Source organism: Lepisosteus oculatus, unplaced genomic scaffold (genome assembly GCF_040954835.1).
Source record: "Lepisosteus oculatus isolate fLepOcu1 unplaced genomic scaffold, fLepOcu1.hap2 HAP2_SCAFFOLD_75, whole genome shotgun sequence".
Classification (NCBI taxonomy): Eukaryota; Metazoa; Chordata; class Actinopteri; order Semionotiformes; family Lepisosteidae; genus Lepisosteus; species Lepisosteus oculatus.
Window position 1 is genome coordinate 64099 of NW_027168309.1, and position 25502 is coordinate 89600.

The 25502-nt window shown below is 49.1% G+C and overlaps 9 non-coding genes across 9 annotated transcripts; 1 reads left to right on the forward strand and 8 right to left on the reverse strand.

Annotated features, from left to right (window-relative positions):
* Positions 1-2653: 2653 nt before the first annotated feature.
* On the reverse strand, positions 2654-2726 carry trnak-cuu (transfer RNA lysine (anticodon CUU)). Its single transcript has one exon. It is a non-coding gene; the product is annotated as a tRNA-Lys (tRNA).
* An 821-nt stretch (positions 2727-3547) lies between these two features.
* trnam-cau (transfer RNA methionine (anticodon CAU)) lies at positions 3548-3619 on the reverse strand. The gene has a single exon. It is a non-coding gene; the product is annotated as a tRNA-Met (tRNA).
* Positions 3620-6772: 3153 nt separating this feature from the next.
* trnak-cuu (transfer RNA lysine (anticodon CUU)) lies at positions 6773-6845 on the reverse strand. The gene has a single exon. It is a non-coding gene; the product is annotated as a tRNA-Lys (tRNA).
* Positions 6846-8017: 1172 nt separating this feature from the next.
* On the forward strand, positions 8018-8100 carry trnal-cag (transfer RNA leucine (anticodon CAG)). Its single transcript has one exon. It is a non-coding gene; the product is annotated as a tRNA-Leu (tRNA).
* A 3195-nt stretch (positions 8101-11295) lies between these two features.
* trnam-cau (transfer RNA methionine (anticodon CAU)) lies at positions 11296-11367 on the reverse strand. Its single transcript has one exon. It is a non-coding gene; the product is annotated as a tRNA-Met (tRNA).
* Positions 11368-15414: 4047 nt separating this feature from the next.
* On the reverse strand, positions 15415-15486 carry trnam-cau (transfer RNA methionine (anticodon CAU)). Its single transcript has one exon. It is a non-coding gene; the product is annotated as a tRNA-Met (tRNA).
* Positions 15487-19533: 4047 nt separating this feature from the next.
* trnam-cau (transfer RNA methionine (anticodon CAU)) lies at positions 19534-19605 on the reverse strand. The gene has a single exon. It is a non-coding gene; the product is annotated as a tRNA-Met (tRNA).
* Positions 19606-22758: 3153 nt separating this feature from the next.
* Positions 22759-22831, reverse strand: trnak-cuu (transfer RNA lysine (anticodon CUU)). The gene has a single exon. It is a non-coding gene; the product is annotated as a tRNA-Lys (tRNA).
* An 821-nt stretch (positions 22832-23652) lies between these two features.
* Positions 23653-23724, reverse strand: trnam-cau (transfer RNA methionine (anticodon CAU)). The gene has a single exon. It is a non-coding gene; the product is annotated as a tRNA-Met (tRNA).
* Positions 23725-25502: the final 1778 nt, after the last annotated feature.

Sequence of the window (25502 nt, forward strand, 5' to 3'; positions counted from 1 at the left end):
TCTGGCTTTTGGACTCGAATATAACCTGATCACAACAGAAGGCCGTGCAGCCCAGTGCTGGTTTAAGAATGCCTCGTGTCTTCAGGCCCCTATTCCTTCAGGTTACCCCTTTGGAATAGTCGTCCGAAAAAGACGGGAAAGGAAAAGCATGTAAGCTCCCACACACTGCGTTAGCATTAGCGGTTGGAATCTGATGGGAGAAAAGCAACCTGGCTCGCCGTCAAGCAATCCATCCCCGGTCTCCCACGTGACAGGCGGGGATACGCACCACTATACTAACGAGGAGCGCTTGCTTGGCGCTTGAAGACACTTCCTCTTGCGGCTACTACTGTTTCCGGTTTCGCCTTTTCTTTTCATTCCTCCCAGAGGAGCGCATGAAAACGTTTCCATCTGCGCCATCCTCACCCCTCCAATGCTATGGTCCCTGCTCCTCCTGGTGCACTGCAAACACTCATTCAGCCGGTTCTTTCAGTTTGAATAATTAGGTCTTCAAAGGCTGGAAGTAGGGCGCAAAAGACATGCCAATGCCAAAAGCGTGGCTGTGTGCTTCCAGCTGTGAAATGTCACTGGTGGATGTTGAAGACATTACTTCCAAGGCAGCAGGTCCAAGCGATTTAGCGTTTGTACAAGAAGCAGGAAGAGAGAAACGGCACTCCGCCTTTTTCTGGGCAGGCCGAAGCGACAGGAGAAGGGCGCCGTAGTGGGCAGGATTCGAGCCGACGCGGGGAGACCCCAATGGCTTTCTAGCCCATCGCCTTAACCGCTCGGCCACGACTACAGGGAGCGCCGCCGCCGCCGGCTTGCGATCATTTAACACGGAGGGCGAGGCGGCGGCGGTAACCTTTTTCAATGTCGCTCTCCGCTTCCCCCCAAAAAAAAGCCAAATGACATGCTAGCACTCGGACACCCTTCAGAAGACTGAAGGGTGGCTTAAAGCTGGAAGGATTAGGTCTCCCCGTTCCGACGCGACAATCGAACTTCCTTAGGCAGAGAGAAAGCAACATCGAGGAGCGTCAACAAGACTTTAGAAGCTGCGCCACACGCCACTTTCAGTCGCAGTCACAGCAGTTTTAAAGGCAGGAATCGCCTTTGCGAACGCCATGAGAAACAGAACGCAAGCTCAGGTCCTGCGGTTTAACAAACAGCCACGGCTTTCATGCGACTGGACATTTCTTTTCTGGAGCGAATTCACTTTCAACTTCAAGAAATTCACACAACTTGCGAAATACGAAATACAAATCTGGCTCATCGCTGCACAAGAAATACCGCCGGCTGGCAAGAAAATGACAACGGTGTTTTTCCTTAACGAAAAACTTCCCATGGAGAAAAACAACGGCTGTGCGTCTCTGTCGGCTTGATTCAGTTTAATGCAAGTATTCATTCTCCTCCTGGAAAATACAGCTTGCGAAAGATGAAATACAATTCTTGGCTTTTCTGGGTGAGTGCAGAAGAAATCCTGCCGGCTGGCAGAAGAATTCCAGCCTTTTTTACTCTTTAACCAGAAACTTGCGAATGATACAAAGCAAGCGGGGTGCGTTTCTGTGCAGCTGTTAACTGAACAGCTGCTGCTTCAAGCCCACCCAGGGCTCATTCCGATTTCAACATCATGCCCCCTGAAGGTAGACTGGATTTCTTTGCGAAGCATTCACCTTTTGGACGTTTCAGGAAAGGTGCGTGTCGATGCCAGACTTGAAAAGCTTTCCATACAAAGAAACAACATAGTGCTTTTGATTGATGGGAAACGGCAAGAGCGGTTTGAGCAGCTCCGGCCTCTCAACCGCTTTACAATGTGATCGGCACCTCGGTAGCCAGTTTAGAAGGCTGAAAAGGATGCTGGAAGCACAGCGACGTTCTAAAACCAGCGCTTGAAAAGCATCTGCATACATAAAATGTCCATTTCCCCAAAGCTGAATCTGCATCTTCAGAAGATTGTCAGCTATACGTTTTCGTTCTTTGTTTCCTTTTTTTACGACAAGCTTTCGAGAAATGAACTGTCTATTGTGATGAAGGCTGCATTAGAAATTGTGCATCTAGCTTAGTTCAATGAAATCGGGAGGTGCACCTGTCTCAAGCGGATGGCTCTTTGCAGGCACACTACGGAAACCTGCGGGCGCAAGTTGGGAGAAGTGACTCTTGCAGAGTGTTGAGCTTCGAGAAGAGGGCTCCGCTCAGGAAGATATTTCCACATGTTGAAGAGTCGCTTTTCGCCCTTTCTTTCCCACATTTTTCCAGTGCGGTTATTGATCGCGTTCAAAATGTTTTCCCAACGTACGTGTTACCTGCAAAATCACAGTGAAACTGTTATGCCCAAAAGATTCCTAATAGTTATTGTATTAGAATAGCTCTCCAATTTCTTAGCCTTCGTACACGCAATGTTTAAGGAAACGCTAGAGTAAATGAAACTGTAAATAGACAGGAGCTCTTCTTAGTTTTCATACAAGTTATGATGGCTGCAGCTCCTATCTGCGTCCGGGTGACCGGAGCCAAGGGATTATCTGCGGAACCCTTGATTTATCTCTCGGGCAAGGAGCTAGATACGCCCTTTTCATCTCGGTTTGATCACACCTGTGCATTAAAACGCAGTGCTCGGTACCATCGAGGTGTAAGAGGTTCAAGGATGAGCGGGAAACTTTGTTAATAAGGAGACGGGCACCGCCCAACGTGGGGCTCGAACCCACGACCCTGAGATTAAGAGTCTCATGCTCTACCGACTGAGCTAGCCGGGCGCCGGTGGAGCTGGTGGTTAACTTGTCCCTGTTGACGGCAATTTGACAAGGTATACTTCCTGGCTTTTCATCATGTGCTGACCGGATTCGAGAGTAGCACACCCTGTTCTTTGTTGATTACTGTACCTCCAGCAGCGCAAATGTCAGTAATCATTGAAATGTACGACCTACAATCTCCTCAGCATGCCCGCGTGGACTCCTCAGTGATCATCCTTCTACGTTCTGCTGTAGTTTTCATGCAAGTGAAAACCGTGCTCCAAATAACAGCGGCACAGTTGTATCCTGCGGTAAGCATTCTTCTAATTCCATCGTTTTGCTCCAGGTAAAAGGTAGCGCATCATAGTGTTGATATTCCAAGGTTTCAGAGTCCGTATTGGATGGCTTGGATGCAGACATCGCTCAGAGCTCCCAGTATGATTTTCCCGAGTTCAGTTTTGCAGTGTTTTAGTGCTTTACTACTTCCAGTGGGCCTTTGAATGCTCTGCTAAGTAGAGACGTGACATAATTACTAATGCGACCGAGTGTGCTGGCTGTTCCTGGTTCGTAATGATTAACGCGAGAAATCAATCTAAACATAACTGCTTCGATTTCGAGGTTCAGTTGAAGCTTTCAAAGAAACTATCAAAGACCTCAGAACAACCGAAGACACATTTGGTCATCTCCGTATTGGTGAAGATTAAAGAGTCCCGCAAGTGTCAAGCTTGCACAAACACACACGAGAGAGAAACTCAGGACAGAATTTAAAGAAAGGGAGATGCAGACTATTTGAAGGCACTTTGCTAACCCAATGGCATGCTTATGAATCGTGCATAGGACACACGTAGCAGAGGATGGTTTCGATCCATCGACCTCTGGGTTATGGGCCCAGCACGCTTCCGCTGCGCCACTCTGCTGACGGCCTCTCTGCGTGTGGCGCACAACTGCTCTTTTTATTTCCTACATAAGTGATGAAAGAGTTGAAAGTTTCAACGACAAACGCAGACGTCACTTTGAGCGCTTGGTGTTGTAGCACAAATCATCACATGCTGCTCTACACTGGATTATAAAAGCCGACACATTTTCCAAACATTTTAATGCTGGAGTCACACTGTAGTATTAATAACAGTGCGATACGCGAGGAGCGTAGTGGGATCGCGGTGGCTCATCAGACCGCCCCGGGACAGGGGGCCCGCGTCAGGATGGCCGAGCAGTCTAAGGCGCTGCGTTCAGGTCGCAGTCTCCCCTGGGGGCGTGGGTTCGAATCCCACTCCTGACAAAAAGCTTGCTCAGTGCCGTCTCCAGTCGGGTGCAAATGGGTGAAGCAGCCTGACGCAGGGAACGTGCGCCGATAGGCGTAGGTGTATCCCCTGCCTCTTCCGATTTAGCTCGTGCTCCATAGGATGGAAGCGGATGCTCTGGCTTTTTGACTCGAATATAACCTGATCACAACAGAAGGCCGTGCAGCCCAGTGCTGGTTTAAGAATGCCTCGTGTCTTCAGGCCCCTATTCCTTCAGGTTACCCCTTTGGAATAGTCGTCCGAAAAAGACGGGAAAGGAAAAGCATGTAAGCTCCCACACACTGCGTTAGCATTAGCGGTTGGAATCTGATGGGAGAAAAGCAACCTGGCTCGCCGTCAAGCAATCCATCCCCGGTCTCCCACGTGACAGGCGGGGATACGCACCACTATACTAACGAGGAGCGCTTGCTTGGCGCTTGAAGACACTTCCTCTTGCGGCTACTACTGTTTCCGGTTTCGCCTTTTCTTTTCATTCCTCCCAGAGGAGCGCATGAAAACGTTTCCATCTGCGCCATCCTCACCCCTCCAATGCTATGGTCCCTGCTCCTCCTGGTGCACTGCAAACACTCATTCAGCCGGTTCTTTCAGTTTGAATAATTAGGTCTTCAAAGGCTGGAAGTAGGGCGCAAAAGACATGCCAATGCCAAAAGCGTGGCTGTGTGCTTCCAGCTGTGAAATGTCACTGGTGGATGTTGAAGACATTACTTCCAAGGCAGCAGGTCCAAGCGATTTAGCGTTTGTACAAGAAGCAGGAAGAGAGAAACGGCACTCCGCCTTTTTCTGGGCAGGCCGAAGCGACAGGAGAAGGGCGCCGTAGTGGGCAGGATTCGAGCCGACGCGGGGAGACCCCAATGGCTTTCTAGCCCATCGCCTTAACCGCTCGGCCACGACTACAGGGAGCGCCGCCGCCGCCGGCTTGCGATCATTTAACACGGAGGGCGAGGCGGCGGCGGTAACCTTTTTCAATGTCGCTCTCCGCTTCCCCCCAAAAAAAAGCCAAATGACATGCTAGCACTCGGACACCCTTCAGAAGACTGAAGGGTGGCTTAAAGCTGGAAGGATTAGGTCTCCCCGTTCCGACGCGACAATCGAACTTCCTTAGGCAGAGAGAAAGCAACATCGAGGAGCGTCAACAAGACTTTAGAAGCTGCGCCACACGCCACTTTCAGTCGCAGTCACAGCAGTTTTAAAGGCAGGAATCGCCTTTGCGAACGCCATGAGAAACAGAACGCAAGCTCAGGTCCTGCGGTTTAACAAACAGCCACGGCTTTCATGCGACTGGACATTTCTTTTCTGGAGCGAATTCACTTTCAACTTCAAGAAATTCACACAACTTGCGAAATACGAAATACAAATCTGGCTCATCGCTGCACAAGAAATACCGCCGGCTGGCAAGAAAATGACAACGGTGTTTTTCCTTAACGAAAAACTTCCCATGGAGAAAAACAACGGCTGTGCGTCTCTGTCGGCTTGATTCAGTTTAATGCAAGTATTCATTCTCCTCCTGGAAAATACAGCTTGCGAAAGATGAAATACAATTCTTGGCTTTTCTGGGTGAGTGCAGAAGAAATCCTGCCGGCTGGCAGAAGAATTCCAGCCTTTTTTACTCTTTAACCAGAAACTTGCGAATGATACAAAGCAAGCGGGGTGCGTTTCTGTGCAGCTGTTAACTGAACAGCTGCTGCTTCAAGCCCACCCAGGGCTCATTCCGATTTCAACATCATGCCCCCTGAAGGTAGACTGGATTTCTTTGCGAAGCATTCACCTTTTGGACGTTTCAGGAAAGGTGCGTGTCGATGCCAGACTTGAAAAGCTTTCCATACAAAGAAACAACATAGTGCTTTTGATTGATGGGAAACGGCAAGAGCGGTTTGAGCAGCTCCGGCCTCTCAACCGCTTTACAATGTGATCGGCACCTCGGTAGCCAGTTTAGAAGGCTGAAAAGGATGCTGGAAGCACAGCGACGTTCTAAAACCAGCGCTTGAAAAGCATCTGCATACATAAAATGTCCATTTCCCCAAAGCTGAATCTGCATCTTCAGAAGATTGTCAGCTATACGTTTTCGTTCTTTGTTTCCTTTTTTTACGACAAGCTTTCGAGAAATGAACTGTCTATTGTGATGAAGGCTGCATTAGAAATTGTGCATCTAGCTTAGTTCAATGAAATCGGGAGGTGCACCTGTCTCAAGCGGATGGCTCTTTGCAGGCACACTACGGAAACCTGCGGGCGCAAGTTGGGAGAAGTGACTCTTGCAGAGTGTTGAGCTTCGAGAAGAGGGCTCCGCTCAGGAAGATATTTCCACATGTTGAAGAGTCGCTTTTCGCCCTTTCTTTCCCACATTTTTCCAGTGCGGTTATTGATCGCGTTCAAAATGTTTTCCCAACGTACGTGTTACCTGCAAAATCACAGTGAAACTGTTATGCCCAAAAGATTCCTAATAGTTATTGTATTAGAATAGCTCTCCAATTTCTTAGCCTTCGTACACGCAATGTTTAAGGAAACGCTAGAGTAAATGAAACTGTAAATAGACAGGAGCTCTTCTTAGTTTTCATACAAGTTATGATGGCTGCAGCTCCTATCTGCGTCCGGGTGACCGGAGCCAAGGGATTATCTGCGGAACCCTTGATTTATCTCTCGGGCAAGGAGCTAGATACGCCCTTTTCATCTCGGTTTGATCACACCTGTGCATTAAAACGCAGTGCTCGGTACCATCGAGGTGTAAGAGGTTCAAGGATGAGCGGGAAACTTTGTTAATAAGGAGACGGGCACCGCCCAACGTGGGGCTCGAACCCACGACCCTGAGATTAAGAGTCTCATGCTCTACCGACTGAGCTAGCCGGGCGCCGGTGGAGCTGGTGGTTAACTTGTCCCTGTTGACGGCAATTTGACAAGGTATACTTCCTGGCTTTTCATCATGTGCTGACCGGATTCGAGAGTAGCACACCCTGTTCTTTGTTGATTACTGTACCTCCAGCAGCGCAAATGTCAGTAATCATTGAAATGTACGACCTACAATCTCCTCAGCATGCCCGCGTGGACTCCTCAGTGATCATCCTTCTACGTTCTGCTGTAGTTTTCATGCAAGTGAAAACCGTGCTCCAAATAAAAGCGGCACAATTGTATCCTGCGGTAAGCATTCTTCTAATTCCATCGTTTTGCTCCAGGTAAAAGGTAGCGCATCATAGTGTTGATATTCCAAGGTTTCAGAGTCCGTATTGGATGGCTTGGATGCAGACATCGCTCAGAGCTCCCAGTATGATTTTCCCGAGTTCAGTTTTGCAGTGTTTTAGTGCTTTACTACTTCCAGTGGGCCTTTGAATGCTCTGCTAAGTAGAGACGTGACATAATTACTAATGCGACCGAGTGTGCTGGCTGTTCCTGGTTCGTAATGATTAACGCGAGAAATCAATATAAACATAACTGCTTCGATTTCGAGGTTCAGTTGAAGCTTTCAAAGAAACTATCAAAGACCTCAGAACAACCGAAGACACATTTGGTCATCTCCGTATTGGTGAAGATTAAAGAGTCCCGCAAGTGTCAAGCTTGCACAAACACACACGAGAGAGAAACTCAGGACAGAATTTAAAGAAAGGGAGATGCAGACTATTTGAAGGCACTTTGCTAACCCAATGGCATGCTTATGAATCGTGCATAGGACACAAGTAGCAAAGGATGGTGTCGATCCATCGACCTCTGGGTTATGGGCCCAGCACGCTTCCGCTGCGCCACTCTGCTGACAGCCTCTCTGCGTGTGGCGCACAACTGCTCTTTTTATTTCCTACATAAGTGATGAAAGAGTTGAAAGTTTCAACGACAAACGCAGACGTCACTTTGAGCGCTTAGTGTTGTAGCACAAATCATCACATGCTGCTCTACACTGGATTATAAAAGCCGACACATTTTCCAAACATTTTAATGCTGGAGTCACACTGTAGTATTAATAACAGTGCGATACTCGAGGAGCGTAGTGGGATCGTGGTGGCTCATCAGACCGCCCCGGGACAGGGGGCCCGCGTCAGGATGGCCGAGCGGTCTAAGGCGCTGCGTTCAGGTCGCAGTCTCCCCTGGAGGCGTGGGTTCGAATCCCACTCCTGACAAAAAGCTTGCTCAGTGCCGTCTCCAGTCGGGTGCAAATGGGTGAAGCAGCCTGACGCAGGGAACGTGCGCCGATAGGCGTAGGTGTATCCCCTGCCTCTTCCGATTTAGCTCGTGCTCCATAGGATGGAAGCGGATGCTCTGGCTTTTTGACTCGAATATAACCTGATCACAACAGATGGCCGTGCAGCCCAGTGCTGGTTTAAGAATGCCTCGTGTCTTCAGGCCCCTATTCCTTCAGGTTACCCCTTTGGAATAGTCGTCCGAAAAAGACGGGAAAGGAAAAGCATGTAAGCTCCCACACACTGCGTTAGCATTAGCGGTTGGAATCTGATGGGAGAAAAGCAACCTGGCTCGCCGTCAAGCAATCCATCCCTGGTCTCCCACGTGACAGGCGGGGATACGCACCACTATACTAACGAGGAGCGCTTGCTTGGCGCTTGAAGACACTTCCTCTTGCGGCTACTACTGTTTCCGGTTTCGTCTTTTCTTTTCATTCCTCCCAGAGGAGCGCATGAAAACGTTTCCATCTGCGCCATCCTCACCCCTCCAATGCTATGGTCCCTGCTCCTCCTGGTGCACTGCAAACACTCATTCAGCCGGTTCTTTCAGTTTGAATAATTAGGTCTTCAAAGGCTGGAAGTAGGGCGCAAGACATGCCAATGCCAAAAGCGTGGCTGTGTGCTTCCAGCTGTGAAATGTCACTGGTGGATGTTGAAGACATTACTTCCAAGGTAGCAGGTCCAAGCGATTTAGCGTTTGTACAAGAAGCAGGAAGAGAGAAACGGCACTCTGCCTGTTTCTGGGCAGGCAGAAGCGACAGGAGAAGGGCGCCGTAGTGGGCAGGATTCGAGCCGACGCGGAGAGACCCCAATGGCTTTCTAGCCCATCGCCTTAACCGCTCGGCCACGACTACAGGGAACGCCGCCGCCGCTGGCTTGCAATCATTTAACACGGAGGGCGAGGCGGCGGCGGTAACCTTTTTCAATGTCGCTCTCCGCTTCCCCCCAAAAAAAGCCAAATGACATGCTAGCACTCGGACACCCTTCAGAAGACTGAAGGGTGGCTTAAAGCTGGAAGGATTAGGTCTCCCCGTTCCGACGCGACAATCGAACTTCCTTAGGCAGAGAGAAAGCAACATCGAGGAGCGTCAACAAGACTTTAGAAGCTGCGCCACACGCCACTTTCAGTCGCAGACACAGCAGTTTTAAAGGCACGAATCGCCTTTGCGAACGCCATGAGAAACAGAACGCAAGCTCAGGTCCTGCGGTTTAACAAACAGCCACGGCTTTCAAGCGACATTTCTTTTCTGGAGCGAATTCACTTTCAACTTCAAGAAATTCACACAACTTGCGAAATACGAAATACAAATCTGGCTCATCGCTGCACAAGAAATACCGCCGGCTGGCAAGAAAATGACAACGGTGTTTTTCCTTAACGAAAAACTTCCCATGGAGAAAAACAACGGCTGTGCGTCTCTGTCGGCTTGATTCAGTTTAATGCAAGTATTCATTCTCCTCCTGGAAAATACAGCTTGCGAAAGATGAAATACAATTCTTGGCTTTTCTGGGTGAGTGCAGAAGAAATCCTGCCGGCTGGCAGAAGAATTCCAGCCTTATTTACTCTTTAACCAGAGAAATGAACTGTCTATTGTGATGAAGGCTGCATTAGAAATTGTGCATCTAGCTTAGTTCAATGAAATCGGGAGGTGCACCTGTCTCAAGCGGATGGCTCTTTGCAGGCACACTACGGAAACCTGCGGGCGCAAGTTGGGAGAAGTGACTCTTGCAGAGTGTTGAGCTTCGAGAAGAGGGCTCCGCTCAGGAAGATATTTCCACATGTTGAAGAGTCGCTTTTCGCCCTTTCTTTCCCACATTTTTCCAGTGCGGTTATTGATCGCGTTCAAAATGTTTTCCCAACGTACGTGTTACCTGCAAAATCACAGTGAAACTGTTATGCCCAAAAGATTCCTAATAGTTATTGTATTAGAATAGCTCTCCAATTTCTTAGCCTTCGTACACGCAATGTTTAAGGAAACGCTAGAGTAAATGAAACTAAATAGACAGGAGCTCTTCTTAGTTTTCATACAAGTTATGATGGCTGCAGCTCCTATCTGCGTCCGGGTGACCGGAGCCAAGGGATTATCTGCGGAACCTTTGATTTATCTCTCGGGCAAGGAGCTAGATACGCCCTTTTCATCTCGGTTTGATCACACCTGTGCATTAAAACGCAGTGCTCGGTACCATCGAGGTGTAAGAGGTTCAAGGATGAGCGGGAAACTTTGTTAATAAGGAGACGGGCACCACCCAACGTGGGGCTTGAACCCACGACCCTGAGATTAAGAGTCTCATGCTCTACCGACTGAGCTAGCCGGGCGCCGGTTGAGCTGGTGGTTAACTTGTCCCTGTTGACGGCAGTTTGACAAGGTATACTTCCTGGCTTTTCATCATGTGCTGACCGGATTCGAGAGTAGCACACCCTGTTCTTTGTTGATTACTGTACCTCCAGCAGCGCAAATGTCAGTAATCATTGAAATGTACGACCTACAATCTCCTCAGCATGCCCGCGTGGACTCCTCAGTGATCATCCTTCTACGTTCTGCTGTAGTTTTCATGCAAGTGAAAACCGTGCTCCAAATAACAGCGGCACAGTTGTATCCTGTGGTAAGCATTCTTCTAATTCCATCGTTTTGCTCCAGGTAAAAGGTAGCGCATCATAGTGTTGATATTCCAAGGTTTCAGAGTCCGTATTGGATGGCTTGGATGCAGACATCGCTCAGAGCTCCCAGTATGATTTTCCCGAGTTCAGTTTTGCAGTGTTTTAGTGCTTTACTACTTCCAGTGGGCCTTTGAATGCTCTGCTAAGTAGAGACGTGACATAATTACTAATGCGACCGAGTGTGCTGGCTGTTCCTGGTTCGTAATGATTAACGCGAGAAATCAATATAAACATAACTGCTTCGATTTCGAGGTTCAGTTGAAGCTTTCAAAGAAACTATCAAAGACCTCAGAACAACCGAAGACACATTTGGTCATCTCCGTATTGGTGAAGATTAAAGAGTCCCGCAAGTGTCAAGCTTGCACAAACACACACGAGAGAGAAACTCAGGACAGAATTTAAAGAAAGGGAGATGCAGACTATTTGAAGGCACTTTGCTAACCCAATGGCATGCTTATGAATCGTGCATAGGACACACGTAGCAGAGGATGGTTTCGATCCATCGACCTCTGGGTTATGGGCCCAGCACGCTTCCGCTGCGCCACTCTGCTGACGGCCTCTCTGCGTGTGGCGCACAACTGCTCTTTTTATTTCCTACATAAGTGATGAAAGAGTTGAAAGTTTCAACGACAAACGCAGACGTCACTTTGAGCGCTTGGTGTTGTAGCACAAATCATCACATGCTGCTCTACACTGGATTATAAAAGCCGACACATTTTCCAAACATTTTAATGCTGGAGTCACACTGTAGTATTAATAACAGTGCGATACGCGAGGAGCGTAGTGGGATCGCGGTGGCTCATCAGACCGCCCCGGGACAGGGGGCCCGCGTCAGGATGGCCGAGCGGTCTAAGGCGCTGCGTTCAGGTCGCAGTCTCCCCTGGGGGCGTGGGTTCAAATCCCACTCCTGACAAAAAGCTTGCTCAGTGCCGTCTCCAGTCGGGTGCAAATGGGTGAAGCAGCCTGACGCAGGGAACGTGCGCCGATAGGCGTAGGTGTATCCCCTGCCTCTTCCGATTTAGCTCGTGCTCCATAGGATGGAAGCGGATGCTCTGGCTTTTTGACTCGAATATAACCTGATCACAACAGAAGGCCGTGCAGCCCAGTGCTGGTTTAAGAATGCCTCGTGTCTTCAGGCCCCTATTCCTTCAGGTTACCCCTTTGGAATAGTCGTCCGAAAAAGACGGGAAAGGAAAAGCATGTAAGCTCCCACACACTGCGTTAGCATTAGCGGTTGGAATCTGATGGGAGAAAAGCAACCTGGCTCGCCGTCAAGCAATCCATCCCCGGTCTCCCACGTGACAGGCGGGGATACGCACCACTATACTAACGAGGAGCGCTTGCTTGGCGCTTGAAGACACTTCCTCTTGCGGCTACTACTGTTTCCGGTTTCGCCTTTTCTTTTCATTCCTCCCAGAGGAGCGCATGAAAACGTTTCCATCTGCGCCATCCTCACCCCTCCAATGCTATGGTCCCTGCTCCTCCTGGTGCACTGCAAACACTCATTCAGCCGGTTCTTTCAGTTTGAATAATTAGGTCTTCAAAGGCTGGAAGTAGGGCGCAAAAGACATGCCAATGCCAAAAGCGTGGCTGTGTGCTTCCAGCTGTGAAATGTCACTGGTGGACGTTGAAGACATTACTTCCAAGGCAGCAGGTCCAAGCGATTTAGCGTTTGTACAAGAAGCAGGAAGAGAGAAACGGCACTCCGCCTTTTTCTGGGCAGGCCGAAGCGACAGGAGAAGGGCGCCGTAGTGGGCAGGATTCGAGCCGACGCGGGGAGACCCCAATGGCTTTCTAGCCCATCGCCTTAACCGCTCGGCCACGACTACAGGGAGCGCCGCCGCCGCCGGCTTGCGATCATTTAACACGGAGGGCGAGGCGGCGGCGGTAACCTTTTTCAATGTCGCTCTCCGCTTCCCCCCAAAAAAAAGCCAAATGACATGCTAGCACTCGGACACCCTTCAGAAGACTGAAGGGTGGCTTAAAGCTGGAAGGATTAGGTCTCCCCGTTCCGACGCGACAATCGAACTTCCTTAGGCAGAGAGAAAGCAACATCGAGGAGCGTCAACAAGACTTTAGAAGCTGCGCCACACGCCACTTTCAGTCGCAGTCACAGCAGTTTTAAAGGCAGGAATCGCCTTTGCGAACGCCATGAGAAACAGAACGCAAGCTCAGGTCCTGCGGTTTAACAAACAGCCACGGCTTTCATGCGACTGGACATTTCTTTTCTGGAGCGAATTCACTTTCAACTTCAAGAAATTCACACAACTTGCGAAATACGAAATACAAATCTGGCTCATCGCTGCACAAGAAATACCGCCGGCTGGCAAGAAAATGACAACGGTGTTTTTCCTTAACGAAAAACTTCCCATGGAGAAAAACAACGGCTGTGCGTCTCTGTCGGCTTGATTCAGTTTAATGCAAGTATTCATTCTCCTCCTGGAAAATACAGCTTGCGAAAGATGAAATACAATTCTTGGCTTTTCTGGGTGAGTGCAGAAGAAATCCTGCCGGCTGGCAGAAGAATTCCAGCCTTTTTTACTCTTTAACCAGAAACTTGCGAATGATACAAAGCAAGCGGGGTGCGTTTCTGTGCAGCTGTTAACTGAACAGCTGCTGCTTCAAGCCCACCCAGGGCTCATTCCGATTTCAACATCATGCCCCCTGAAGGTAGACTGGATTTCTTTGCGAAGCATTCACCTTTTGGACGTTTCAGGAAAGGTGCGTGTCGATGCCAGACTTGAAAAGCTTTCCATACAAAGAAACAACATAGTGCTTTTGATTGATGGGAAACGGCAAGAGCGGTTTGAGCAGCTCCGGCCTCTCAACCGCTTTACAATGTGATCGGCACCTCGGTAGCCAGTTTAGAAGGCTGAAAAGGATGCTGGAAGCACAGCGACGTTCTAAAACCAGCGCTTGAAAAGCATCTGCATACATAAAATGTCCATTTCCCCAAAGCTGAATCTGCATCTTCAGAAGATTGTCAGCTATACGTTTTCGTTCTTTGTTTCCTTTTTTTACGACAAGCTTTCGAGAAATGAACTGTCTATTGTGATGAAGGCTGCATTAGAAATTGTGCATCTAGCTTAGTTCAATGAAATCGGGAGGTGCACCTGTCTCAAGCGGATGGCTCTTTGCAGGCACACTACGGAAACCTGCGGGCGCAAGTTGGGAGAAGTGACTCTTGCAGAGTGTTGAGCTTCGAGAAGAGGGCTCCGCTCAGGAAGATATTTCCACATGTTGAAGAGTCGCTTTTCGCCCTTTCTTTCCCACATTTTTCCAGTGCGGTTATTGATCGCGTTCAAAATGTTTTCCCAACGTACGTGTTACCTGCAAAATCACAGTGAAACTGTTATGCCCAAAAGATTCCTAATAGTTATTGTATTAGAATAGCTCTCCAATTTCTTAGCCTTCGTACACGCAATGTTTAAGGAAACGCTAGAGTACATGAAACTATAAATAGACAGGAGCTCTTCTTAGTTTTCATACAAGTTATGATGGCTGCAGCTCCTATCTGCGTCCGGGTGACCGGAGCCAAGGGATTATCTGCGGAACCTTTGATTTATCTCTCGGGCAAGGAGCTAGATACGCCCTTTTCATCTCGGTTTGATCACACCTGTGCATTAAAACGCAGTGCTCGGTACCATCGAGGTGTAAGAGGTTCAAGGATGAGCGGGAAACTTTGTTAATAAGGAGACGGGCACCACCCAACGTGGGGCTTGAACCCACGACCCTGAGATTAAGAGTCTCATGCTCTACCGACTGAGCTAGCCGGGCGCCGGTGGAGCTGGTGGTTAACTTGTCCCTGTTGACGGCAGTTTGACAAGGTATACTTCCTGGCTTTTCATCATGTGCTGACCGGATTCGAGAGTAGCACACCCTGTTCTTTGTTGATTACTGTACCTCCAGCAGCGCAAATGTCAGTAATCATTGAAATGTACGACCTACAATCTCCTCAGCATGCCCGCGTGGACTCCTCAGTGATCATCCTTCTACGTTCTGCTGTAGTTTTCATGCAAGTGAAAACCGTGCTCCAAATAACAGCGGCACAGTTGTATCCTGTGGTAAGCATTCTTCTAATTCCATCGTTTTGCTCCAGGTAAAAGGTAGCGCATCATAGTGTTGATATTCCAAGGTTTCAGAGTCCGTATTGGATGGCTTGGATGCAGACATCGCTCAGAGCTCCCAGTATGATTTTCCCGAGTTCAGTTTTGCAGTGTTTTAGTGCTTTACTACTTCCAGTGGGCCTTTGAATGCTCTGCTAAGTAGAGACGTGACATAATTACTAATGCGACCGAGTGTGCTGGCTGTTCCTGGTTCGTAATGATTAACGCGAGAAATCAATATAAACATAACTGCTTCGATTTCGAGGTTCAGTTGAAGCTTTCAAAGAAACTATCAAAGACCTCAGAACAACCGAAGACACATTTGGTCATCTCCGTATTGGTGAAGATTAAAGAGTCCCGCAAGTGTCAAGCTTGCACAAACACACACGAGAGAGAAACTCAGGACAGAATTTAAAGAAAGGGAGATGCAGACTATTTGAAGGCACTTTGCTAACCCAATGGCATGCTTATGAATCGTGCATAGGACACACGTAGCAGAGGATGGTTTCGATCCATCGACCTCTGGGTTATGGGCCCAGCACGCTTCCGCTGCGCCACTCTGCTGACGGCCTCTCTGCGTGTGGCGCACAACTGCTCTTTTTATTTCCTACATAAGTGATGAAAGAGTTGAAAGTTTCAACGACAAACGCAGACGTCACTTTGAGCGCTTGGTGTTGTAGCACAAATCATCACATGCTGCTCTACACTGGATTATAAAAGCCGACACATTTTCCAAACATTTTAATGCTGGAGTCACACTGTAGTATTAATAACAGTGCGATACGCGAGGAGCGTAGTGGGATCGCGGTGGCTCATCAGACCGCCCCGGGACAGGGGGCCCGCGTCAGGATGGCCGAGCGGTCTAAGGCGCTGCGTTCAGGTCGCAGTCTCCCCTGGGGGCGTGGGTTCAAATCCCACTCCTGACAAAAAGCTTGCTCAGTGCCGTCTCCAGTCGGGTGCAAATGGGTGAAGCAGCCTGACGCAGGGAACGTGCGCCGATAGGCGTAGGTGTATCCCCTGCCTCTTCCGATTTAGCTCGTGCTCCATAGGATGGAAGCGGATGCTCTGGCTTTTTGACTCGAATATAACCTGATCACAACAGAAGGCCGTGCAGCCCAGTGCTGGTTTAAGAATGCCTCGTGTCTTCAGGCCCCTATTCCTTCAGGTTACCCCTTTGGAATAGTCGTCCGAAAAAGACGGGAAAGGAAAAGCATGTAAGCTCCCACACACTGCGTTAGCATTAGCGGTTGGAATCTGATGGGAGAAAAGCAACCTGGCTCGCCGTCAAGCAATCCATCCCCGGTCTCCCACGTGACAGGCGGGGATACGCACCACTATACTAACGAGGAGCGCTTGCTTGGCGCTTGAAGACACTTCCTCTTGCGGCTACTACTGTTTCCGGTTTCGCCTTTTCTTTTCATTCCTCCCAGAGGAGCGCATGAAAACGTTTCCATCTGCGCCATCCTCACCCCTCCAATGCTATGGTCCCTGCTCCTCCTGGTGCACTGCAAACACTCATTCAGCCGGTTCTTTCAGTTTGAATAATTAGGTCTTCAAAGGCTGGAAGTAGGGCGCAAAAGACATGCCAATGCCAAAAGCGTGGCTGTGTGCTTCCAGCTGTGAAATGTCACTGGTGGACGTTGAAGACATTACTTCCAAGGCAGCAGGTCCAAGCGATTTAGCGTTTGTACAAGAAGCAGGAAGAGAGAAACGGCACTCCGCCTTTTTCTGGGCAGGCCGAAGCGACAGGAGAAGGGCGCCGTAGTGGGCAGGATTCGAGCCGACGCGGGGAGACCCCAATGGCTTTCTAGCCCATCGCCTTAACCGCTCGGCCACGACTACAGGGAGCGCCGCCGCCGCCGGCTTGCGATCATTTAACACGGAGGGCGAGGCGGCGGCGGTAACCTTTTTCAATGTCGCTCTCCGCTTCCCCCCAAAAAAAAGCCAAATGACATGCTAGCACTCGGACACCCTTCAGAAGACTGAAGGGTGGCTTAAAGCTGGAAGGATTAGGTCTCCCCGTTCCGACGCGACAATCGAACTTCCTTAGGCAGAGAGAAAGCAACATCGAGGAGCGTCAACAAGACTTTAGAAGCTGCGCCACACGCCACTTTCAGTCGCAGTCACAGCAGTTTTAAAGGCAGGAATCGCCTTTGCGAACGCCATGAGAAACAGAACGCAAGCTCAGGTCCTGCGGTTTAACAAACAGCCACGGCTTTCATGCGACTGGACATTTCTTTTCTGGAGCGAATTCACTTTCAACTTCAAGAAATTCACACAACTTGCGAAATACGAAATACAAATCTGGCTCATCGCTGCACAAGAAATACCGCCGGCTGGCAAGAAAATGACAACGGTGTTTTTCCTTAACGAAAAACTTCCCATGGAGAAAAACAACGGCTGTGCGTCTCTGTCGGCTTGATTCAGTTTAATGCAAGTATTCATTCTCCTCCTGGAAAATACAGCTTGCGAAAGATGAAATACAATTCTTGGCTTTTCTGGGTGAGTGCAGAAGAAATCCTGCCGGCTGGCAGAAGAATTCCAGCCTTTTTTACTCTTTAACCAGAAACTTGCGAATGATACAAAGCAAGCGGGGTGCGTTTCTGTGCAGCTGTTAACTGAACAGCTGCTGCTTCAAGCCCACCCAGGGCTCATTCCGATTTCAACATCATGCCCCCTGAAGGTAGACTGGATTTCTTTGCGAAGCATTCACCTTTTGGACGTTTCAGGAAAGGTGCGTGTCGATGCCAGACTTGAAAAGCTTTCCATACAAAGAAACAACATAGTGCTTTTGATTGATGGGAAACGGCAAGAGCGGTTTGAGCAGCTCCGGCCTCTCAACCGCTTTACAATGTGATCGGCACCTCGGTAGCCAGTTTAGAAGGCTGAAAAGGATGCTGGAAGCACAGCGACGTTCTAAAACCAGCGCTTGAAAAGCATCTGCATACATAAAATGTCCATTTCCCCAAAGCTGAATCTGCATCTTCAGAAGATTGTCAGCTATACGTTTTCGTTCTTTGTTTCCTTTTTTTACGACAAGCTTTCGAGAAATGAACTGTCTATTGTGATGAAGGCTGCATTAGAAATTGTGCATCTAGCTTAGTTCAATGAAATCGGGAGGTGCACCTGTCTCAAGCGGATGGCTCTTTGCAGGCACACTACGGAAACCTGCGGGCGCAAGTTGGGAGAAGTGACTCTTGCAGAGTGTTGAGCTTCGAGAAGAGGGCTCCGCTCAGGAAGATATTTCCACATGTTGAAGAGTCGCTTTTCGCCCTTTCTTTCCCACATTTTTCCAGTGCGGTTATTGATCGCGTTCAAAATGTTTTCCCAACGTACGTGTTACCTGCAAAATCACAGTGAAACTGTTATGCCCAAAAGATTCCTAATAGTTATTGTATTAGAATAGCTCTCCAATTTCTTAGCCTTCGTACACGCAATGTTTAAGGAAACGCTAGAGTAAATGAAACTGTAAATAGACAGGAGCTCTTCTTAGTTTTCATACAAGTTATGATGGCTGCAGCTCCTATCTGCGTCCGGGTGACCGGAGCCAAGGGATTATCTGCGGAACCTTTGATTTATCTCTCGGGCAAGGAGCTAGATACGCCCTTTTCATCTCGGTTTGATCACACCTGTGCATTAAAACGCAGTGCTCGGTACCATCGAGGTGTAAGAGGTTCAAGGATGAGCGGGAAACTTTGTTAATAAGGAGACGGGCACCACCCAACGTGGGGCTTGAACCCACGACCCTGAGATTAAGAGTCTCATGCTCTACCGACTGAGCTAGCCGGGCGCCGGTTGAGCTGGTGGTTAACTTGTCCCTGTTGACGGCAGTTTGACAAGGTATACTTCCTGGCTTTTCATCATGTGCTGACCGGATTCGAGAGTAGCACACCCTGTTCTTTGTTGATTACTGTACCTCCAGCAGCGCAAATGTCAGTAATCATTGAAATGTACGACCTACAATCTCCTCAGCATGCCCGCGTGGACTCCTCAGTGATCATCCTTCTACGTTCTGCTGTAGTTTTCATGCAAGTGAAAACCGTGCTCCAAATAACAGCGGCACAGTTGTATCCTGTGGTAAGCATTCTTCTAATTCCATCGTTTTGCTCCAGGTAAAAGGTAGCGCATAATAGTGTTGATATTCCAAGGTTTCAGAGTCCGTATTGGATGGCTTGGATGCAGACATCGCTCAGAGCTCCCAGTATGATTTTCCCGAGTTCAGTTTTGCAGTGTTTTAGTGCTTTACTACTTCCAGTGGGCCTTTGAATGCTCTGCTAAGTAGAGACGTGACATAATTACTAATGCGACCGAGTGTGCTGGCTGTTCCTGGTTCGTAATGATTAACGCGAGAAATCAATATAAACATAACTGCTTCGATTTCGAGGTTCAGTTGAAGCTTTCAAAGAAACTATCAAAGACCTCAGAACAACCGAAGACACATTTGGTCATCTCCGTATTGGTGAAGATTAAAGAGTCCCGCAAGTGTCAAGCTTGCACAAACACACACGAGAGAGAAACTCAGGACAGAATTTAAAGAAAGGGAGATGCAGACTATTTGAAGGCACTTTGCTAACCCAATGGCATGCTTATGAATCGTGCATAGGACACACGTAGCAGAGGATGGTTTCGATCCATCGACCTCTGGGTTATGGGCCCAGCACGCTTCCGCTGCGCCACTCTGCTGACGGCCTCTCTGCGTGTGGCGCACAACTGCTCTTTTTATTTCCTACATAAGTGATGAAAGAGTTGAAAGTTTCAACGACAAACGCAGACGTCACTTTGAGCGCTTGGTGTTGTAGCACAAATCATCACATGCTGCTCTACACTGGATTATAAAAGCCGACACATTTTCCAAACATTTTAATGCTGGAGTCACACTGTAGTATTAATAACAGTGCGATACGCGAGGAGCGTAGTGGGATCGCGGTGGCTCATCAGACCGCCCCGGGACAGGGGGCCCGCGTCAGGATGGCCGAGCGGTCTAAGGCGCTGCGTTCAGGTCGCAGTCTCCCCTGGGGGCGTGGGTTCAAATCCCACTCCTGACAAAAAGCTTGCTCAGTGCCGTCTCCAGTCGGGTGCAAATGGGTGAAGCAGCCTGACGCAGGGAACGTGCGCCGATAGGCGTAGGTGTATCCCCTGCCTCTTCCGATTTAGCTCGTGCTCCATAGGATGGAAGCGGATGCTCTGGCTTTTTGACTCGAATATAACCTGATCACAACAGAAGGCCGTGCAGCCCAGTGCTGGTTTAAGAATGCCTCGTGTCTTCAGGCCCCTATTCCTTCAGGTTACCCCTTTGGAATAGTCGTCCGAAAAAGACGGGAAAGGAAAAGCATGTAAGCTCCCACACACTGCGTTAGCATTAGCGGTTGGAATCTGATGGGAGAAAAGCAACCTGGCTCGCCGTCAAGCAATCCATCCCCGGTCTCCCACGTGACAGGCGGGGATACGCACCACTATACTAACGAGGAGCGCTTGCTTGGCGCTTGAAGACACTTCCTCTTGCGGCTACTACTGTTTCCGGTTTCGCCTTTTCTTTTCATTCCTCCCAGAGGAGCGCATGAAAACGTTTCCATCTGCGCCATCCTCACCCCTCCAATGCTATGGTCCCTGCTCCTCCTGGTGCACTGCAAACACTCATTCAGCCGGTTCTTTCAGTTTGAATAATTAGGTCTTCAAAGGCTGGAAGTAGGGCGCAAAAGACATGCCAATGCCAAAAGCGTGGCTGTGTGCTTCCAGCTGTGAAATGTCACTGGTGGACGTTGAAGACATTACTTCCAAGGCAGCAGGTCCAAGCGATTTAGCGTTTGTACAAGAAGCAGGAAGAGAGAAACGGCACTCCGCCTTTTTCTGGGCAGGCCGAAGCGACAGGAGAAGGGCGCCGTAGTGGGCAGGATTCGAGCCGACGCGGGGAGACCCCAATGGCTTTCTAGCCCATCGCCTTAACCGCTCGGCCACGACTACAGGGAGCGCCGCCGCCGCCGGCTTGCGATCATTTAACACGGAGGGCGAGGCGGCGGCGGTAACCTTTTTCAATGTCGCTCTCCGCTTCCCCCCAAAAAAAAGCCAAATGACATGCTAGCACTCGGACACCCTTCAGAAGACTGAAGGGTGGCTTAAAGCTGGAAGGATTAGGTCTCCCCGTTCCGACGCGACAATCGAACTTCCTTAGGCAGAGAGAAAGCAACATCGAGGAGCGTCAACAAGACTTTAGAAGCTGCGCCACACGCCACTTTCAGTCGCAGTCACAGCAGTTTTAAAGGCAGGAATCGCCTTTGCGAACGCCATGAGAAACAGAACGCAAGCTCAGGTCCTGCGGTTTAACAAACAGCCACGGCTTTCATGCGACTGGACATTTCTTTTCTGGAGCGAATTCACTTTCAACTTCAAGAAATTCACACAACTTGCGAAATACGAAATACAAATCTGGCTCATCGCTGCACAAGAAATACCGCCGGCTGGCAAGAAAATGACAACGGTGTTTTTCCTTAACGAAAAACTTCCCATGGAGAAAAACAACGGCTGTGCGTCTCTGTCGGCTTGATTCAGTTTAATGCAAGTATTCATTCTCCTCCTGGAAAATACAGCTTGCGAAAGATGAAATACAATTCTTGGCTTTTCTGGGTGAGTGCAGAAGAAATCCTGCCGGCTGGCAGAAGAATTCCAGCCTTTTTTACTCTTTAACCAGAAACTTGCGAATGATACAAAGCAAGCGGGGTGCGTTTCTGTGCAGCTGTTAACTGAACAGCTGCTGCTTCAAGCCCACCCAGGGCTCATTCCGATTTCAACATCATGCCCCCTGAAGGTAGACTGGATTTCTTTGCGAAGCATTCACCTTTTGGACGTTTCAGGAAAGGTGCGTGTCGATGCCAGACTTGAAAAGCTTTCCATACAAAGAAACAACATAGTGCTTTTGATTGATGGGAAACGGCAAGAGCGGTTTGAGCAGCTCCGGCCTCTCAACCGCTTTACAATGTGATCGGCACCTCGGTAGCCAGTTTAGAAGGCTGAAAAGGATGCTGGAAGCACAGCGACGTTCTAAAACCAGCGCTTGAAAAGCATCTGCATACATAAAATGTCCATTTCCCCAAAGCTGAATCTGCATCTTCAGAAGATTGTCAGCTATACGTTTTCGTTCTTTGTTTCCTTTTTTTACGACAAGCTTTCGAGAAATGAACTGTCTATTGTGATGAAGGCTGCATTAGAAATTGTGCATCTAGCTTAGTTCAATGAAATCGGGAGGTGCACCTGTCTCAAGCGGATGGCTCTTTGCAGGCACACTACGGAAACCTGCGGGCGCAAGTTGGGAGAAGTGACTCTTGCAGAGTGTTGAGCTTCGAGAAGAGGGCTCCGCTCAGGAAGATATTTCCACATGTTGAAGAGTCGCTTTTCGCCCTTTCTTTCCCACATTTTTCCAGTGCGGTTATTGATCGCGTTCAAAATGTTTTCCCAACGTACGTGTTACCTGCAAAATCACAGTGAAACTGTTATGCCCAAAAGATTCCTAATAGTTATTGTATTAGAATAGCTCTCCAATTTCTTAGCCTTCGTACACGCAATGTTTAAGGAAACGCTAGAGTAAATGAAACTGTAAATAGACAGGAGCTCTTCTTAGTTTTCATACAAGTTATGATGGCTGCAGCTCCTATCTGCGTCCGGGTGACCGGAGCCAAGGGATTATCTGCGGAACCCTTGATTTATCTCTCGGGCAAGGAGCTAGATACGCCCTTTTCATCTCGGTTTGATCACACCTGTGCATTAAAACGCAGTGCTCGGTACCATCGAGGTGTAAGAGGTTCAAGGATGAGCGGGAAACTTTGTTAATAAGGAGACGGGCACCGCCCAACGTGGGGCTCGAACCCACGACCCTGAGATTAAGAGTCTCATGCTCTACCGACTGAGCTAGCCGGGCGCCGGTGGAGCTGGTGGTTAACTTGTCCCTGTTGACGGCAATTTGACAAGGTATACTTCCTGGCTTTTCATCATGTGCTGACCGGATTCGAGAGTAGCACACCCTGTTCTTTGTTGATTACTGTACCTCCAGCAGCGCAAATGTCAGTAATCATTGAAATGTACGACCTACAATCTCCTCAGCATGCCCGCGTGGACTCCTCAGTGATCATCCTTCTACGTTCTGCTGTAGTTTTCATGCAAGTGAAAACCGTGCTCCAAATAACAGCGGCACAGTTGTATCCTGCGGTAAGCATTCTTCTAATTCCATCGTTTTGCTCCAGGTAAAAGGTAGCGCATCATAGTGTTGATATTCCAAGGTTTCAGAGTCCGTATTGGATGGCTTGGATGCAGACATCGCTCAGAGCTCCCAGTATGATTTTCCCGAGTTCAGTTTTGCAGTGTTTTAGTGCTTTACTACTTCCAGTGGGCCTTTGAATGCTCTGCTAAGTAGAGACGTGACATAATTACTAATGCGACCGAGTGTGCTGGCTGTTCCTGGTTCGTAATGATTAACGCGAGAAATCAATATAAACATAACTGCTTCGATTTCGAGGTTCAGTTGAAGCTTTCAAAGAAACTATCAAAGACCTCAGAACAACCGAAGACACATTTGGTCATCTCCGTATTGGTGAAGATTAAAGAGTCCCGCAAGTGTCAAGCTTGCACAAACACACAGGAGAGAGAAACTCAGGACAGAATTTAAAGAAAGGGAGATGCAGACTATTTGAAGGCACTTTGCTAACCCAATGGCATGCTTATGAATCGTGCATAGGACACACGTAGCAGAGGATGGTTTCGATCCATCGACCTCTGGGTTATGGGCCCAGCACGCTTCCGCTGCGCCACTCTGCTGACGGCCTCTCTGCGTGTGGCGCACAACTGCTCTTTTTATTTCCTACATAAGTGATGAAAGAGTTGAAAGTTTCAACGACAAACGCAGACGTCACTTTGAGCGCTTGGTGTTGTAGCACAAATCATCACATGCTGCTCTACACTGGATTATAAAAGCCGACACATTTTCCAAACATTTTAATGCTGGAGTCACACTGTAGTATTAATAACAGTGCAATACGCGAGGAGCGTAGTGGGATCGCGGTGGCTCATCAGACCGCCCCGGGACAGGGGGCCCGCGTCAGGATGGCCGAGCGGTCTAAGGCGCTGCGTTCAGGTCGCAGTCTCCCCTGGGGGCGTGGGTTCGAATCCCACTCCTGACAAAAAGCTTGCTCAGTGCCGTCTCCAGTCGGGTGCAAATGGGTGAAGCAGCCTGACGCAGGGAACGTGCGCCGATAGGCGTAGGTGTATCCCCTGCCTCTTCCGATTTAGCTCGTGCTCCATAGGATGGAAGCGGATGCTCTGGCTTTTTGACTCGAATATAACCTGATCACAACAGAAGGCCGTGCAGCCCAGTGCTGGTTTAAGAATGCCTCGTGTCTTCAGGCCCCTATTCCTTCAGGTTACCCCTTTGGAATAGTCGTCCGAAAAAGACGGGAAAGGAAAAGCATGTAAGCTCCCACACACTGCGTTAGCATTAGCGGTTGGAATCTGATGGGAGAAAAGCAACCTGGCTCGCCGTCAAGCAATCCATCCCCGGTCTCCCACGTGACAGGCGGGGATACGCACCACTATACTAACGAGGAGCGCTTGCTTGGCGCTTGAAGACACTTCCTCTTGCGGCTACTACTGTTTCCGGTTTCGCCTTTTCTTTTCATTCCTCCCAGAGGAGCGCATGAAAACGTTTCCATCTGCGCCATCCTCACCCCTCCAATGCTATGGTCCCTGCTCCTCCTGGTGCACTGCAAACACTCATTCAGCCGGTTCTTTCAGTTTGAATAATTAGGTCTTCAAAGGCTGGAAGTAGGGCGCAAAAGACATGCCAATGCCAAAAGCGTGGCTGTGTGCTTCCAGCTGTGAAATGTCACTGGTGGATGTTGAAGACATTACTTCCAAGGCAGCAGGTCCAAGCGATTTAGCGTTTGTACAAGAAGCAGGAAGAGAGAAACGGCACTCCGCCTTTTTCTGGGCAGGCCGAAGCGACAGGAGAAGGGCGCCGTAGTGGGCAGGATTCGAGCCGACGCGGGGAGACCCCAATGGCTTTCTAGCCCATCGCCTTAACCGCTCGGCCACGACTACAGGGAGCGCCGCCGCCGCCGGCTTGCGATCATTTAACACGGAGGGCGAGGCGGCGGCGGTAACCTTTTTCAATGTCGCTCTCCGCTTCCCCCCAAAAAAAAGCCAAATGACATGCTAGCACTCGGACACCCTTCAGAAGACTGAAGGGTGGCTTAAAGCTGGAAGGATTAGGTCTCCCCGTTCCGACGCGACAATCGAACTTCCTTAGGCAGAGAGAAAGCAACATCGAGGAGCGTCAACAAGACTTTAGAAGCTGCGCCACACGCCACTTTCAGTCGCAGTCACAGCAGTTTTAAAGGCAGGAATCGCCTTTGCAAACGCCATGAGAAACAGAACGCAAGCTCAGGTCCTGCGGTTTAACAAACAGCCACGGCTTTCATGCGACTGGACATTTCTTTTCTGGAGCGAATTCACTTTCAACTTCAAGAAATTCACACAACTTGCGAAATACGAAATACAAATCTGGCTCATCGCTGCACAAGAAATACCGCCGGCTGGCA